This window comes from Cervus elaphus, chromosome 20 (assembly GCF_910594005.1).
Source record: "Cervus elaphus chromosome 20, mCerEla1.1, whole genome shotgun sequence".
Lineage (NCBI taxonomy): Eukaryota > Metazoa > Chordata > Mammalia > Artiodactyla > Cervidae > Cervus > Cervus elaphus.
Genome location: NC_057834.1, coordinates 26,691,211 through 26,697,157, shown reverse-complemented (window position 1 = coordinate 26,697,157; position 5,947 = coordinate 26,691,211).

Here is a 5,947-nt window from a genome sequence, read left to right as displayed (position 1 = left end):
AGGGCCACGTTGCCCCCTCAGGCAGCCCAATTGTACCTTGAGTGACCTTCCTGAATCATTATCCATATTCTTAAGTATTTGTATCCCACACAAAGCCATTTCTCCCTTTTCCCAGGCTTAAAGATCCTGGGTTTTGTTCCAGTGTATAACTCCTTTGCCACATAACTAGGGCAAATCATGAGCAGGCTAGGCCAACCAGGACTGTCTTATTCCCTCTGGCACTGATGGGCTTGGGGGTGAGAATGTGACCCAGATCCAGCCAGTGAGCACTACAGAAGCCAGGAATCTAATAAGAAAAGATTTCCCAGCTCTTAAAAAAATCCCCAATATGAAAGTTGGACAGCTTAATGTCAATCAATAAAGTTAGGACACACCCTCACACCATGCACAAAAATATACTAAAAATGGGCTAAAGACTTAAACATAAGACATACCACTATAAAACTCGTAGAAGAGAGCATACACAAAACACTCTCTGACATAAACTATACCAATATTTTCTTAAGTCAGTCTCCCAGGCAATAGGAATAAAAGCAATAAAATAAAACAAACAAATGGAACCTAATCAAACTTATGAGCTTTTTCACAGCAAAAGAAACCATAAAAAAAAAAACAAAAAAAAAAACCTGAAAGACAACCCACAGAATGGGAGAAACTATTTGCAATGATGCAACTGACAAAGGCTTAATCTCCAAAATATACAAACAGCTCACACAGCTCAACAGCAAAAAAACAAACCAATCAAAAGATGAGCAGGAAACCTTAATAGACATTTCTTAAAAGAAGACATACAGATGGCCAAACAGGCACATGGAATGATGTTCAATGTTGCTAATTATTAAAGAAATGCAAATCAAAACTACAAAGAGGTATCACCTCACTCCAGCCCGAATGGCCATCATCAAAACGTCTACCAGTAACAAATGCAGGAGAGGGTATGGAGAAAAAAAGAACCCTCCTACACTGTTCGTAGGAATATAAGTTGGTGCAGCCACTGTGAAAAACAGTGTGGAAGTGCATCAGAGAACTAAAAATAGAACTACTACAGGACCCAGCAATCCCACTCCTGGGCATATACCTGGACAAAACTATAATTCAAAAAGATACATGCACCCTTGTGTTCATAGAAGCACTATTCACAATAGCCAAGACATGAGAACAATGCAAGTATCCACTGACAGATAAATGGATAAATAAGATGTGGTACATATATGCAATGGAATATTACTAAGCCATAAAAAGAAAGAAATAACACCATTTGTGGCAACATGAGTGCAACTAGAGATGCTCACACCAAGTGAAACAAGTCAGAGAGAGAGAGACAAACACCATATGATATCACTTATGAAAGTGAAACTTTTACTCAGTCACATCTGACTCTTTACAACCCCATGGACTATAGCCTGCCAAGCTTCTCTGCCTATGGAATTCTCCAGGCAAGGATGTGGAGTGGGTAGCCATTCCCTTCTCCAGGGGATCTTCCAGACCCCCAGGTAATCTCTTGCATTGCAAATGGATTCTTTGCCGTTGCCCGAGCCACCAAGGAAGCCCGATCTAAAACATGACAGAAGTGAACCTATCTCCAAAACAGAAACAGACTCGCCGACATAGAGAGCAGACCTGTGGTTGCCAAGGAGAACAGGGGGATGCAGAGGGATGAACCTCGAGTCTGGGGTTGGTAGATGCAAACCATTATATTTAGGATGGATAAATAACAAAGTCCTACTGTATAGCATAGGGCACTATATCCAAACTACTGGGATAAACCAGAACGGAAAAGAATATAAAGGATGTATATATGTGTATAACTGAGTCACTTTTCTGTACAGCAGAAATTAGCACAACATTGTAAATCAACTACACTTCAATTTAAAAAAAAAAAAAAGGAGAGAAAAGCCCTGATGCAATAAGAGCCTTCATTCTTTTTCCCAACAGTATGGAAAATAAGTTTGTCTAAGCAAGGAAGAGGTTTATCAGAAAGTCAAAGAAAGGGGCGAAGGGGAAGAAAGTGAAAGAGAAGAAAGAGGATCCTTTTGTTCTTAGGGGGTGGGAGTGAAAACAGGGATGTTCCCGGACACGGGTAAGCGGCTGTGAAGGCCCTGTGCCGCTTCAGAGCTGAGCCTGGGCCGGGGCTGTGGCCTCTCCCCGTCCCCTCTGCTTCTGTTTCCCAGCTCTCCTCATGTGGGTGTGTGGGGAGCCTCAGCAGTGGTGGAGAAGAAGCCGAGCACGGGCTGGCCCCGCAGAGCCCCTCTTGCCTCTCCCCTATTCTAGTTGCTTCTGGGGTGCACAGTGCAGTCCCACCGTGAGGCTCCAGGCATCCATGGACCCCGGTGCCACACGTGAGCTCAGCCAGTACTTAAGTTACTCCGTCAGCCTTTAAACAAATCCACGTTCCTCTCATTCCACGCTAGCCGTGTGTCTGTCCACTGCAGACCTGTGTGTCTCCTTCCGTCAGAACCAGGCTGACGGGAAAATGGCACACCCGCTGCCTCTCCTCCTTCACCTCACATTCACTCCCTAATCCACTGTCCTCCCCCTGCCACTCTGTTGAAGCCTCTTTGAATAATGGTGTCTTTTTTAATTGGAGGACAATTGCTTATCAATGTCGTATTTGGTTTCTAGACAAGGTGTTAATAATCTCCATCCTGCCAAATTCAATGGATGTTCTTCTGATGTTTTCATATTGACAATTGTTGTGTGTGGCATTTGACTCTATTAACCACTTACTCATTTGTTCAGTAAGTGTTCATTAAGACTCGACCATACAGCAGTCATTGTTCTAGGTTCTGAAGATACATTAGATACATTAGTGATAAAATAGTCCTAAATGCCTGTGTTCATGAAGCATATATTCTAGTGGGAAGAGATGGGCAGTAAAATAAATCATAAGAAAGTTATGTGGTACATCAGAATGTGTCAAAAGAAAGTGCTATGGTACATCAGAAGGTGTATAGAGAAAAGTGAAGCACAAAATATGATAGAGTGCTCGAATGATTTGAATGTAGAGTGTTTTCAATAATGGGGCCAGAGAAGGGCTTACAGAGATGATCCTTGAGCCAAGAAATTAAAAAAAAAAAAAAAAAAGAAAAGAAAGTGTCCATGCAGAAAACTAGGGGGAAGACTTTTCAGACAGAGGGGAAAGCAAGTGCAGAGGCGCTGAGGTAGAGTGTGCTCTGAGTACAGAGAACAGTCTGGAAGGCCCTCTGTCAGGATAGGAATGAATAACAGAGAGAGAACAATAAGGGAAGCTGTCAGAGAGTAAGGAGAGGTGGTGGGGCTGGGGAGAGGGAAGAGGAGGGGTGGACACATTTGTAGAGTCCAGTAGGATCTTTGCAAAGACTTTGGACTTTACCCTGAGTTGGGAAGTGTTATGGGTTGAATTGTGTCCCCTGGAAAAGAGATATATTGGGGTCCTAACCCTGTTACCTCAGAATATGACCTTATTTAAAGATAGGGTCTTTACAGAGATATCCAGTTATTAATAAAATGATGTCATTAGGGTGGGCCCTGGTCAGGAAGATCCCCTGGAGAAGGGAATAGCAACCCACTCCAGTATTCTTGCCAGGGGAATTCCATGGACAGAGGAGCCTGGCAGACTATAGTCCATGGAGTCAAAAAGAGTCGGACACAACTGAGTGACTAACACTTTCACTTTAATCCTATATGACTGTATTCTTTAAAAAAAAAAAAAAAGGAGAAATTTGGACACAAAGACAAGATAGGCACACAGAGAGAAGGCCTTGTGAAACACGAGCTATGTTGCCACAAGCCAAGAAACTACCAGAAGTTAGGAGAAAGTCCTCGAACATGTGCTTCCCTAGTGTCTTCAGGGGGAACATGGCCCTGCCCATGCTTTGATCCTGGATTTCTTGGTTCCAGAACTGGGACACAACAAATTTCTGTGGTTGAGCCACTAAGGTTGTGGTACTTCATTATGGCAGCCCTAGAAAACTAATACAGGGAGCCAGTGGAGGGCTCTACACAGAGGATCCGCAGACTTTGTAAAGGAATCACACATCGTTGCTGTGTTAAGACCAGAAGAGTGGAATCACATGGTGCCATTGCGATGCTAATGAAACAACCCGGCTGACAGGCAATGGTAGACAACTGTTACAATCTAGGCAGAGGTGATGAGAAAAGCAGAGAGCCAACAGAACATGCTGGCTGATTGGGGGTGAGGAGAGAGAGAGCCCAGAATGTCTTCTTGTTAAAAACTTATGCATCTTCAGCTCAGACAGCCTCCTGGGTTTCCTCCCTATTATTCTGCATAGGGCGTCTTTGCCTCTGTCTCTTCTGTAAGTGATAATGTTCCCCTGTATTCGTTCTTCTTTGTCACTCAGTAGATGCTCCTTGCGGTTCACAGCCAAACTTGACTTCACCTTTCACTTGTATTTCGGTAACTCGAATGCATAGCTCCATCTTTGATTTCCCTTCTATGCACCAGAAACACACATTGAGACCCTATGAAGCATTTCCAGCTAGCCTAGCTAGCCACAAACTTCTTCCATTCTTTTTGTCTAAAGCTGGACTCACTTTTTCTCCAAAGCATGTGCCTCTTCCTCCTGTATTCCCTTCATTGTAGTTGGAAAGTTCAAAGATGGCTCAAGCTTTAGGCGTGGTTAGATACAGTCGCCCAAATAACATTGCCAAAGCCGTTTTTTGTTTGTTTTTTCCTTTCTCTCTCTTTCTCTGCTCTATTTCCATAAGTTTATTGAATCCTTTCTCTGGTTCTCTACATTTATGAGGAAAGATGGCCATTGATCCAAAAGAATAAGAGGCTGTCTCTTTCCTAGCATCACATATTCAATACCAGAGTAGTTAGATTGGTTTTGTTTGTCCATATGCCCAGCCTGGAGCCTATGCCCTGGGGCCAGGAGGGTAGAGCATTCTAATTGGCTAATCCTGGTTACATACCCACCTTTTAGGAAGAAGGAACAATGTGGCTGACATATCACATGGAGTCAGGAAGGTATGGTTCCCTAAAGAAAATTGTGAGAAGGAAGAAGGAATGTTAGGCATGAGCAACAGTAGAGATGGACCACAGTCACATTGTCCTACTTTATGACGGTGATTATTTAGAATACTTATATTCTGTAATGGAGAGGAAAATGGCAACCCACTCCAGTATTCCTGCCTGAAGAATCTCATGGACAGAGAAGCCTGGTGGACTACTGTCCAAAGGGTCGCAAAAGAGTCGGACATGACTGAAGCAACCGAGCATGCTTCAACGCGTGCATATTTTGTAAATAGGTATTCTTTTGACACCTACTGACCTCACCAGAATGGAACTCCATGGAAGTATAACCATGTATGTTTTTGATAACCACAGTGTCCTGGCCCCCAAAAGGTATTTAATACATGCGAGAGGAATGGATGTCTTCCTAACCTGTCCATAGGCTTTCCCTTCTTAATCTCTGTTCACCCTGTACCAGAGTGAGCTTAAAATGGAAATCTGATCATGAAAATTCCCTTCTTGTAATTGACGGCTTGTGTTTAGCTGTGCTTGCTGCTCAGTCATGCCTGACTCTCTGCAACCCCGTGGCCCGCAGGCTGCCAGGCTCCTCTATCCATGTTCGTCTCTGCTTGCCACACTTGGTTGAGTCAATCAAATGCTACCCCATCGATACTGTAAGCTCTTTGAAGGCAGGGCTTTTGCTTTTGCTTTTTGCTAACCTGTTCCCTCAAACAGAATCAATGGTCTCCTCTCCATGTAGCTACCTCTACTGCAATATACACCACAGTCAGTAGTGTTGTTCATCCTTGCTTCTAGAGGATATTGACTATGTATTACTAATCCCTGCACCTCCCCGGTGCTGTTGAGTTGCTCTGATGTGACTGACAAAAATCACATTGGGGAGGTGATATTCACATTGTTGGAACCTTTAAGGATTGAGTATTACCAGAGTTATACAGATTATGACCTATCTGTAGTCATGTACTTTTTTGA